The sequence below is a fragment of the Hypanus sabinus genome, chromosome 6 (assembly GCF_030144855.1).
Source record: "Hypanus sabinus isolate sHypSab1 chromosome 6, sHypSab1.hap1, whole genome shotgun sequence".
Lineage (NCBI taxonomy): Eukaryota > Metazoa > Chordata > Chondrichthyes > Myliobatiformes > Dasyatidae > Hypanus > Hypanus sabinus.
The window spans coordinates 109058681-109071400 of NC_082711.1; the positions used below are offsets into that span (position 1 = coordinate 109058681).

The 12720-nt window shown below is 44.5% G+C and overlaps 1 long non-coding RNA gene across 3 annotated transcripts in view; it reads left to right on the forward strand.

Moving 5' to 3' along the window:
• LOC132395745 (uncharacterized) overlaps nt 1-12720 on the forward strand; it is a 44728-nt gene that overhangs the window by 1281 nt on the left and 30727 nt on the right. For all 3 annotated transcript variants that reach the window (XR_009512730.1, XR_009512731.1, XR_009512732.1), the window contains exon 2: nt 10680-10772. This is a non-coding gene — a long non-coding RNA (uncharacterized LOC132395745). The remainder of the gene's footprint in view (nt 1-10679; nt 10773-12720) is intronic.

Sequence of the window (12720 nt, forward strand, 5' to 3'; positions counted from 1 at the left end):
GTTCAGCACATCACCTTTTGGCTGAGCATACTGCAGCCTCCTGGGCTCAGTATCAAGTTTAACAATGTCAGATAACCCACGCCCGCACTTACATCAGACGTGGCCAGTTCTACTGTAGAGTTTCCATTCGCATTACCTGCTCACTGGCTGTGAACATGGGGAAATCTGCTGCACTCGCCAGAGCTCTGACCTGCCCCATGGCTTTTACGTGATCTGGTATTGTTTTCACTAACAACTTTCATTGACCAGGTGGCTTCACCAGCTTAACGCTGGCACAACCCTGACCTCACCACATCAGAGGTCTTCTTCTTTCCCTATCCATCCCTCCCCATTCTCACTAAAACTTAAAAACCAAATTGTTTTCTCAGTTTCACAGTTCTGACAAAACAAATTTGACCTGAAGCATACATTTAGTTTCACTTTCCGCAGATGCCATCCGACCTGCGGAGCATTTCCCAGCTCTTTCTGTTTTTGTTTCAGATTTCCAGCATCTGCGGTGTTTGATTTCTATTGCTGGATCCATTCTGCTGAATTCTTAATAGATGTGGAGTTCACCGAGCGGATCACAGCTTAATTTTCTTTATATCTATGAGAATCCAAGTCAAGTTATGTCACCTTCTACTTCTGAAAGCATCAGTAATATTCCAGCCAGTCTTTGGTATAACACATCTCAAATGTACTATTTGGGATAGTCCTGTTTCATTATCTTGTTCTGCAGCTTCACTGTGCACGTATGGTGCCTGCCATTGTCACTTAAATGCAGCTTGACCCCCCCCCCCCCCCGCGGACATTCCCTCTTCTCCCCTCTTTCATCATTCAGAAGATACAAAAGCCCAAAAGCACATACCACCAGGCTCAAGGACAGTTCCTACACCACTGTTCTAAGACTATTATCTAGTTCCTTAGGTTCCTTAATGCTGTTATAGCCAGGGGTGGTAAAGGGGACAAGGTACCACTACCTATTAAATGCTCCCAATGGCAACACCTCAGACAGCCTCTGACAACCAAGTCCAGCTCCTGGCCTGCACGTGTTGCTTAGCTACTAAGCCTGGCAGGACCACTTCCACTGACAGGAGAAGGGGCAAAGGCGGGTTACTGGTGCCTTAAAACCAGTCGCTTTGGTCGGAGAGGGTTCGTCAGCCCTGGCTGAAAATCATGTAGGAGAAGGAAAACTCTGATCTCAAACCTCCGCTGCCTTGCGGCTGTACTCACTCATGGGAGAGGCTTCGGGAGTATATCCTGAGGGAAATGTCCAGGGTTAGAGACCCTAAGGCAGTCCTATGTTGAGTTCAATGCTGACTGGCAACTCCTGTGAGGCCACTGGTGCCAAACTTTTCCGTCTCTGCCATTCCTTTGGATTCATCAGCTGCATGGAGAGGGGGGGAGTTGCTTCTCATATTGTACTACCCATGCTTGCATATCTAGACAGCTAGGACACAGTGGTTGACCCTGACCCACAGAAAATAGTTCCTTAGTTTCAGAAGTTGGACTCTTGACCTCATAACCTTCCTCATTATGATCTTAATGTTGACCTGCACTGCACTTTCTGTGTAGCTGTCACACACGATTCTGCATTCTGTTGTTGTGTTACTTCATTCTACCTCAATGCACTGTGATCTGAATGAACACCATGCAAGACAAGCTTTTCACTTTATCTCGGTACATGTGACAGCAATAAACCCATTCCAGTTCTAATTCCAATGAATGTTACTTCCTAGCCAGAGCAGATGAAAAGAAAATCAAAGTGATACTCCTGGATAGGGGAGGTCACAGTTCATCACCAGAGTGGGGGCTTAAAGGTGAGGCTTTTCCACCTAATCAACTCTCCGGGTCTAGTGTCAATGCCAAGTGCTTTTTGCTCAGGGTTAGCATGGGTTAATCTTGTAGAATCTGACAGAACAGTTAACTGCAAGATTTTCAGAGTGCAGAAAATCAGTCTATATAGTGTTGATTCCTTCATACAGTGCTTGTATGTTGTGAATGGCCAAATTATTCTACTTACTTAGTGAGCAGCTCTGTCTGCCGGATCATAGGAAGGGTATGGTTAAGCCAGAAATAGCGTGGAAGAGGCTCACAAGGATGTTACTGGGTTTGGAGGATTTCAGTTGCAAGGAGACACCCTGCATTGTTGGGAGGGACGAATGAAGCTTGTCCTGCTGTTGTAGTTTTGTTGTGTTCTGCGTTGTGGGCATGGTACGTTGGTGCTGCGATGAGTGATGACACTTGCTGCCTGCACTCAGTGCACCCTCGGCTCTGTAGGCTGTTAACGCAAAACAAGCAATTCATTGTATCTTCTGATGTCAGCCTCATCATTATGTGCCGTGTCGTATGTCGTGGGCAATCATAGTCCCATGACCATGGTAGTACTTGGCAAATTTTTCTACAGAAGGGGTTTGTCAATGCCTTCTTCTGGGGAGTGTCTTTACAAGACAGGTGACCCCAGCCATTATCAATGATCATCAGAGATTGTCTGCCTGGAGTCAGTGGCCATATAATCTGGAATTGTGATGTGCACCAGCTGCTCCCATGGAGAAGGGGGGTGCCTGAGCAGGTGCTGCACCTTGCCCAAGGGTGACCTGCAGTTTCGCGGAGGGAAGGAGGGGAAGGTGCACCTTGCACCTAGTTTAGTAGAGACGTATCTCTACCCCACACCCAATTTTGAGAAGTAAATCTAGATCTTGACTATTGTGATTGAGTAGGCTGGAATTGTTTTCCCTGGAGTGAAGGTGGGAGAGAGATGACATGACATGACAGAGGCACATAAAATTGTGAGAGGATTAGATTGGGTAGCTCGCCATAGTCTGCTTGCCGTGGTAGGGGTGACTAAAACTATAGGTTTAAGATGAAAGGGAGGAAGTTTAAAGGAGAAAGGAGGGGTAACTTTTCCACACAAAGATTTGGTATCTGGAATGAGCTGCCACAGGGCGTGGTGGAGACAGGAACATTCAAGGGACATCTTGACGTGTCCTTGAATGAGCAGGACATAGTGAAACATAACACAAGCTAGTTGGATTAGTATTGATAGCATTAAACATGATGGGCTGAGGAGCCTGTTTCCATTTTGTTCAAATCTAATGGACTACATTTAGCAAATAATTTTAGATTATTTGTGGATAACTTTGAACTCATTTTACAGGGCACTTTATGTGACCAGCTGCCTTTATTGTTGATGCCCTGACAATTGATAACGAAGCTTTGCCTCTGTGAAGCACCTGTCTGAAGCAAAGGGTATCTCAACACCATTGGAGTATTTTCCTAGTGTTAATTTACGGAGATAAATCCTGCAAGCTGTAATGGTATAATCATTAGATCACTCTAAACTTCTTAGCCAATCAATCAGCTCTACATAGCAATTGAAGAAATAATAAACCGTGGAACAAGGGTTCAAAGGTACAGTTTAATGTATACAATATACATCCTGAAATGCTTTTTCTACAGATTGGAGACAAATTGCTTTGGATTGCCACCACTATCTAAACTCCATTGCAATCGGATTTTTCACAACTAGATTCAAGATCAAGATCCAAGATTCAAGATTATTTGTAATACATATATCAGAACAGACAGTGACATGTGTCATTTACAGAATCCATTCGAAAGATGCGCTGGGGGCAGCCCACAGGTGTTACCACACATTCCAGGGCCAACATTGTTTATCCACAATGCTCGGCAGAACAATATAAAACACGACAAGTAACAAACAAACAAGTAACAGGAAAAACAACAGCCCCACTCCTCCCTCTCACCACCACACACACACACACACACACACACACACACACACACACACACACACACACACACACACACACACACACACACACACACACACACACCCTTAACCCCAGGACAGGCCTCCAGCTTCATCCCTCTCACCCACACACACACACACACACACACACACACACACACACACACACACACACACACACACACACACACACACACACACACACACACACCTTTAACCCAAGGACTGGCCTCCAGCTTCGTCCCTCTCACCCACACACACATAAACAGCTCTTTAAGCCTTGACCTTCCAGTGGACATTAATCCCAGACGATGCCAATCACCAAACACCAAGCCTCAGGCTCTGGTCTTGCCAATGACAGGAACCTAAACACCAACCCTGAAACTCCCATGTCACTGATTCGCAAACTCAAGGGGTCATTCCTCCTGCCCACACAGAACTCCGAATGCGGAGCCTTCCGAAAACTCACTGATCTGAGCGGGAGGCCCTTGTCCACCCTCAGTTAATCCATCGACATCACACATCCACATCGCTGAATGCCAAGTGGAGGCTTTGACTTCAGCCTAACTCTAATTCCCCCACATCCCTGTCCCAAAATCCTCACCTGATCCCAAACTCTCCTCTCTGTTCTCAAAACCAACATTAGAAGCCTGGAAAATAATTTAAAATTGAATAGTTAATGAACAGCTAGATCTGCACTGTGAATCAATGAAGGTTGCAGCTCAGTGCCACCTTGGATAACATCAGATAACAACTGCCTGAAAGAGTGGAGTAAGTCTCAGCTTTCTCACCAAAAAAATGCACCCCACCCGCAAGTAGATAGCGCTCTGTCGGTGCACCACTTGGATCAGTCCTGATTACAGGCTCAGGTATCTGGAGTAGGCCACAGAGTGCACAATTGTTTGCATAATAGAAACATGTTACTGTTGACCCAATGCTGACCTCCTTTACACCAACGCTCCTATTTAGGGATGCAATCAATAATGTTTAGTCACTTATAAATGAAAAACAAACGGTGCAGAGAGAAAGTTCCCAAACTTTTGAAAGCTTTGTCCAATGATTGCAGCAGTTCACACTTCAGAAGCTAAAGCTAACATTTAAGCCATCTTTGGTGATGTCATGTTACCCAAACTCGAGGATATATTGTGTATGCTTCCAAAGTCATTCTGAAATGTGTGTGAAGTTATTTCATAATCAAACATTGGACTAAGTATTTAAAAGAACCAAACTTCTCTGTGCACAATAACTCTTGATGTCCGAGGATGTGCAACTACCACCCAGACAGTGTTTTCCATTTTTACTCTCTACGAGACACAAGTGGAGTTTATGCAGTTGAATACAGGAGCAGGGAGTTGCTGTCTGACACACGATGGTAGTGTAAATGAATATACAGAAGCTGCAGACGGCACACACCTCCAGAGTGAGACCTTTTGCCATCACACAATCCCAAACCAGAGAATCCCCCTTCCTCTAGTCCCCACTCCACCCTTTCACTTCCAATCTGCCTCTTACTCCTCCTCTCCACTCTCCTCTCCTCTCCGGTTCTTTCTTCTTCAGCCCTCATCCTTTCCCTCCCACCTGGCTTCACCTATCACCTTCCAGCTGGCCTCTTTTCCCTCCTCCCACCGTTGTATCCAGGCATCTTTCCCCTTCTCAGTCCTGAAGAGGGGTCTTAGCCCGAAGCATCGACTCTTTACTCTTTTTAATAGTTGTTGCCTGAGCTGCTGAGTGGTTCCAGTGTTTTGTGTGTGTTGCTTTGGATTTTCTGCTGTTTGAGAATTCAGCCCAACTAGTGAGTAGGCGGATGCTAAATTATTCTGTTACTCCGCATATCTGCTGTAGACCACAGCAGATTTGAAGCCACTTCACAGAGAAGGTCATTAGTATACTAGAGTCAGATAAATCTTTGTGCACGACATTTCTCAGTGATGGTGATCAGCTCAGACACTTCCGTTCCGGACACAAAGCTAGGCAGCTCATCACAGGGAAGATAATTAAAGACAAGGTCAAAAACTCATCAGGTCGTTGAGCAATGTAGACTCGGCCGGCTCCATTACAAGTACAATCGTCCCCTCCATCAGACCCTCATCATCTGGGACATGCCCTCTTCTTGTTACTGCCGTCAGGGAATGGGCAAACGAGCCTGAAGTCACACAATCTACTGAAGATCCACTGAAGAAAGGCCTTGATAGAGTGGATTTGGAAAAGACGTTTTCCATGGTGGGCAAGTCTAAAACCAATGGACGCAGCCTCAGAATAGAGGGCTGTCTGTTTAGAACTGAGATGAGGGGGAATTTCTTTAGCCAGAGAATCTGTGGATTTCACTGCCACAGGTGGCTGTGGAGGCCAAGTCATTGCATATATTTAAGGCAGAGGTTGATCAATTCTTGATTAGTCAGGACATGAAGGGAAGAAGGCAGGAGATTGGGGCTGAGAGGGAGAAAGATCAGCCAGGATGAAACGGTGGAGCAAACTCCATGGGCAAATGGCCTAATTCCACTCCTGTATCTCATGGTCTTATAATGATTCTGAAATAGCTTCTTCCCCTCTGGCATCAGATATTTGATTGGTCCATGAACACTACCACACTGTTCCTTTTTATACTATTTATATATTTTTGCAATTGATAGTAATTTTATGTCTTTGCACATACTGCTGCTGCAAGAAGTCACATTTCATGTCATTAAAGCAGTGATGGTAAATCTGATTCCGTTTCTGAAACTGATCTCTGGAGAGAGAATAAGAGAATTACTGTTTCAGACACACACACACACAAAATGCTGGAGGAACTCAACAGGTCAGGTAGCTTCTGTGGAGTGAAATGAACCATCAAACTTTCAGTCAGAGGCTCTCCATCAGAAACAGAAAGGAAGGGGGCTCAAACCACAATAGGAAGATGGGGGGAATTGGAAGAGCACAAGCTGGTGAGACAGGGTGAGGTTGATGGTAGGTGAGTGGGAGGGAGGACGTTGAAAGGGAATGGAGGGGATGAAAGGGAGTGATGTGAGAAGCTAGGAGGTGATAGGTGCAAGAGGCATAAGATTGATAAATAAGGAATCTGACAGGAGATGACAATATAAAATGTAATAAAGGGAAGGAGGTGGGAAGCCAGAGGAGTTGATGGCTGGTCATAGTGGTGGGGAGGAACAAGAGAAGGTGTGAGAGGGCCACCAGAAAGAGGGAAAACAAAAGAAAAGCAATGGGGAGGGGAATAGAGGGAAGTTAGAGAAATCAATTTTCATACTGTTAGTTTGGAGACGACCCAGACCGAATATGAAGTATTGCTCCTCCAACCTGAGTTTGGCCTCATGGTGGCAGTGGTGGAAGCCATGGACAGTCATGCCAGTGTGGGAATTGGAAGTGGAGTTGAAATGGTTAGTCACTGGGAGATCCTGATTGTTGTGGTGAATGGACAAAGATGCTTGATGAAGAGGCCCACCTCTTCAGGACCACTAGATGCAATAAATGACCCAACAGACTCAGAGGCACAATGTCACCTCACCTGGCCTCCTCCTGCTCATTTTTCTTAGGATGGGGTACAAGCTAGAAGAAATTAAACAACAAGATAGAAAGAGTGCAGAGTAAAATTTACAAAGATGCCACTGGCACTCGAGGACCTGAGTTACAGGAAGAGGTTACATAGGTTGGAGCACAGGATAGTTAAGAGGATCTTTTGAGGTATGAGTGGTATAGATAAGGTGAAAACATTCAGGCATTTTCCCCCCTCAGCTTTGGTGAGACTAGAACTAGTGGTCATAGGTTAGGTGGAAAGGTAAAACATTTAAGGAGAATATGTGGGGATGCTTCTTCATCTAGAACAAGGTTTCCCACACTTTTCATGCCATGGATCCCTACCATTAACCAGGGATCCTCGGACCCCAGGATGCAAACCCCTGACCCAGAGGGTAGCACGAGTGTAGAATAAGTTACCAGCAGAAGGGTTGGATACAGGTTTGATTGTTACACAAGATAAGTTTGAATAAAAATGTAGATGGGAAGAGTTTGGAGGAATATGGTCCAGGTGCTGGTAGGTAAAACTGGGCAGAAGATCAGGTTTGCAAGGATTACATAGGGACAGAGCCTGTTTCTGTCCAGTGATATTCTACGACAAAAGGGATTACTGGGCCCACTGAAGAAGGTGGTAAATCCACTAGAGCATAATGAAACAGATACCTGGAATTGGCCTGAATTAGTATGTGAAATTATTAATGGAAAGGAAACGAGGAAAACAATCATGAGGGCCAGGAATGTGAAGTGCAAAGACTGGACTTCCAAAGTGAAATTGTTGAAATCACTCTTTGGTCAGGAAGGTTGACACCTACAAAGTGAGATGGTGTAACCTTCATCAAGCATCTGCTAAAAGCAGAACCTCCCCGTGGCCAAACATTTTAATTCCCATTCCCATTCTCATTCTGACATGTCTGTCCATGGCCTCCTCTTGTGGCCACCCACAATGTCTTATATTCCATCTGTGTATCCTCCAGACTAATGGCATTAATATTGATTTCCCCTTCCAGTAAAAAAAATTCCCTCCTCCTCCCCTCCATCTTCTTCTATTCCCCACTCTGACCTCTTACATCTTCTCACCTACCTATCACCTTCCCCTACTGCCCCCCTGCTTCCCTTTCTCCCATGGTCCACACTCCTCTCCTATCAGATTCCTTCCTCTCCAGCTACTTACCTTTCCTATCCACCTGGCTTCACCTATCACCTTCTAGCTAGACTCCTTCCCCTCCTCCCACCATTTTATTCTGGCATCTCCCCATTCTTTCCAATTCTGCAGAAGAGTTTCGACCTGAAACATTGACTGTTTATTCATTTCCATAGATGCTGCCTGATCTGCCGAGCTCCCCCAGCAATTTGTATGTGTTGCTAAGTTTAACTTTGCTTTGGGCTTTATTGGAACAGAGTGAGAGCAAAGAGGCCAGACTGGGAGTGGTTTGGAGGGTCAAAGTGACAGGCAAATGTTCATCCCTGTGGACTGAATAGAATTGCTCTGTGAAGTGGTCACCCATATACTGTGCGGTTCCCCGGTGGCGAGAACACATCAAATTTGATCCACAACAGATGTAGACGTAAATCACTCCTCACCTGGAAAGACTGTCTGAAACCAATAGAGCTACACCACTCCCTTAGCATACCAACCTATCCTTTTGATACATAATGTATCTTCGGACATTAAGCTCCAAGCTATAATCTTCTTTCAGCCATGTTTCATCTGATGCCTGCAGTGTCATACATACCAAACTGTAACTGTGCTATAAACTCATCTACCTTATTCCATATACTTCTTGTTGTTGTGTTCCATTGAGTCACCGCTGACTCATGGTGACCCTATGGACAGTGCAGTTGTCCATAGGGTTTCCTTGGCAACATACTGAGGTAGATTGCCAGAATTTCTTCCATGCAGATACTGCTGCTGCCCAGGTTTCCCAGTTCCATATACTACACACATTCAAATATAACATCTTCAGTCCTGTATTTACCTTTATCAATTTTGTCTTCCTTTTATATTGCAACTCATCCTATTGAGTGTAATTTTGCCCTTTCATCAGCCTCACCTTGCTAGCAGTATCACTACACATTGCATTGCTTGAAAATCAACTACCTCACCTTCAGCACTATCACTGTGGCTCCCAACCCAATGCCAAATTAGCTTAAACCCTCCTGAACAACTCCAGTAAAACTCTTCACAAGGATATTGGTCCCCCTGAGGTTCTGGGGTAACCCATCCTTTCTTTTACAGGTTGTAACTTCCCCAGAAAAGTTCCTAGTGATCCACAAATCTGAAACCCTGCCCTGTGCACCAGTTCCTCAGCCACATAGTCACCTGCTAAATCGTCCTATTCTTACCCTCCATTGGTGTGTGACCAGAGATCACTACCCTGGTGGTCCTGCTTCTCAACTTTCTACCCAGCTCCCTAAAACCTCTCTTCAGGACCTGCTTACCTTTTCTGCCTATGTCATTGGTGCCAATATGTACAAAGACTTCTGGCTGCTCACACTCCCTCTTTGGAATGCCATGACACCATCTGAGACATTTCTGACCTTGGCACGTGGGATTCCTTTTATTGTGATTCCTTTTATCATTTAATCTCTCTGGCCCTTCAAATTCTCACAGGTCTTTTTGTACTTTCCTCCCCCTTCTGATATTTTAAAACTATTAACTTTGCTTGTTAGGATGGAAGGTCTGCTTCTTAAAAAGTTAACTCAGTTTTCCCTCCATTTTTGCTGCCTGGTCCGTTGCTTATTTGCAACATTTCTATTTTTATATCAGATATCCACCATTGTGGAAATAAAATTCAAAGTTTAAAGTAAACTTATTATCAAAGTCTGTAAACTTATACAAGAAACACAATGGAATCAATGAAAGACTGCACCCATCAGGACAGACAAACAACCAACCTGTCCATCACCATCTTCTGGTTCCCCTCCTCCTTCCATGGTCCACTGTCATCTCCCATTAAACTCCTTCTTCTTCAGCACTTTGCCTTTTCTACCTATCACCTCCCAGTTTCTTTCAATATTTCTTCCCCCCACCCCCTGCTTTCCCCCTTCACCTGGTCCCACCTATCACCTGTCAGCTTATATCATGTCCCCACTTCATAACTTCTTATTCTGGCTTCTACCCCCTTCCTTTCCAGTCCTGACAGAGGGTCTCAGCCTGAAATGTCAACTGGTTATTCACTTCCATAGATGCTGCCTGGCCTGCTGTGTCCCTCCAGCAATTTGTGTGTGTGTGTTGCTTTGCAATTCCAGCATCTGAAGAATCTCTTGTGTTTATGCCATGTAGTTCTAAATGGTTTGAATCAGCAGGTGAAAATACTGAAAGCAGCCTTAAATCACTATTGTAAATTTCAAAGTCAAAGTCAATTTTATAATCAAAGTACATTATATTGTATTTACCTTGTGATTCATTTTCTTGTAGGCATTCACAGGAAAATAAAGAATTGCAGTAGTATTTATGAAAAACTATGAATAACAAAGACTGACAACCATTGTAGAAAAGAAGACAGATTGTGTAAGTAATAAAAGTATAATTAAATAATACTGAGAACATGAGTTGTAAAGTCTTTGAATGTGTATCTGTAGGTTATGAGATGAATGAAGTTATCCGCACTGGTTCAGGAGACTGATGGTTTGCAGTAACTGTTCCTGAACCTGGTGGTTTGGTGGCAGGGCTCAGATTGTATCACTCCTCATGTTTGTTGATGCATTGTTTTGTTGCCTTGTTTGGTAGTCAAATTTGAAGCAACTGTCAAGTATAATTTTCATGTACTGTATTTCAAAGTCAAAACCAGATCACATGACAACCTTTCAATGAAGAGCTCTCTTTTGGGCACACTATTGATTTACCTCTACTGTATATAAGACTTAAGTTCAAATGTCATTAGCCTAATTGGGGGTGGGGTGAAGGACAATTAGATGGATGCACAGAGATGTTAAACTTGATAAAGTAACAACAAACATAATGAGTTTAACAAAATGCTCAAAGCTTATTAATAGTATTCTTCTCCATAGATTGTGCATTGTGAATGCTTGGGATTTTCAGCATTGAAGATCAATTATTCATGATCATGTCTATTGTATGATGGGTTGTTGTGTTGAATAATGACACAAGAGATGATAACTGAAAGTATGACACACGGTCCTGAAAATTCAGACACTGCTGCTTATGAAACAGGGCTATCAGCTATGTCTTCCTGCATAAATTCATACCGTACAGTCACATGAAGTGGTGCTTGTCTGCCACGTTTGATGATGGCAGGAGACCTGTGCCATCAGGAGTTGGTAAAGTGGAAAAGCCATTGCCCTGGGGCAGTTCCACTCTCTTGACCTCAGAAGTCAGGGTCCAGTGGTACAAACAAGCATCACAAACTGTGGTCTTCCTTGGTTGCATTGGATATCCATGGCGTTCTTCTCAGCCTGTCAAACCCTTCGCTCTCTACAGAATGTTGCAGAATTGCCTTCCTGGCCGTTGGATCTCACAGTAGATCTCATCTGCCCAGCCGCCAGATCTGACTTCACATGCTAGACAGGCGTGTCCCTAGCACTGCAGGGTATAAGGCCTCTGGCTACCTTCTCCTGGCTTTGCCCACTTGTCAAAGGGGAGTACCGCAGGGTGTGGCTGCTGTCACTTGCGAAGAGCTACTTGGAGCCACAATGTGGGCTGAGTGTCTGGTGGGAGCCACAGATGAGTGGGCTGCCCTGGAATGGACGCCACAAGCCCCTTCACCAGAGGTGCTACCCCTCCCAGGACACCGCAGCTTGATATACAGTATGTAGACTGTAAAGTGCCAGTAGAAAGGTCTACAAAGAATTACTTGCTTGTCTGAATGTACATAATGGATTCAAAGCACTTCAGCTCTTTGTATTTAGAATAGGACTGGGAGTTGTTCACGTGACGTCGGTCGTTCCATCACCATGATTGTTCTTGGCAAGTTTTTCTACTGAAGTGGTTTACCATTGCCTTCTTCTGGGCAGTGTCTTTACAAGACGTATGACCATCCACCACCTACTCCCATGGCTTCACGTGACCCTGAGCGGGAGGCTAAGCAGGTGCTACACCTCACCCAAGGGTGACCAGCTGGCCAGCAGAGGGAAGGAGTGCCCTACACCTCCTTCGGTAGAGACGTATCTCCACCCCGCTTTTCCATAGACAGGGAATTGACGTGCAATGATGAGATCAATGTGTGAACAAGTTGCAGAAAGGAAACAAAGACGAGACTTCCAGATGAGCTGAATTTTAAGCAGAAAAAATAACATATGGGTACAGAGAAAGTGCCCTGTAGGTAGACAATAAGATACAACACCAGAATTAGGTAGATTGTGATGTCAAGAATTCATTTCATAGCACCAGGCAATTGTTCAGTAGTCTAATTATTCTTTAAGATCCAACATGCTTCAGATCCCACTCTCCCTCAATATCCCTAAAATAAGCCAATACCACTCCTGCAGCCTATCCTTCT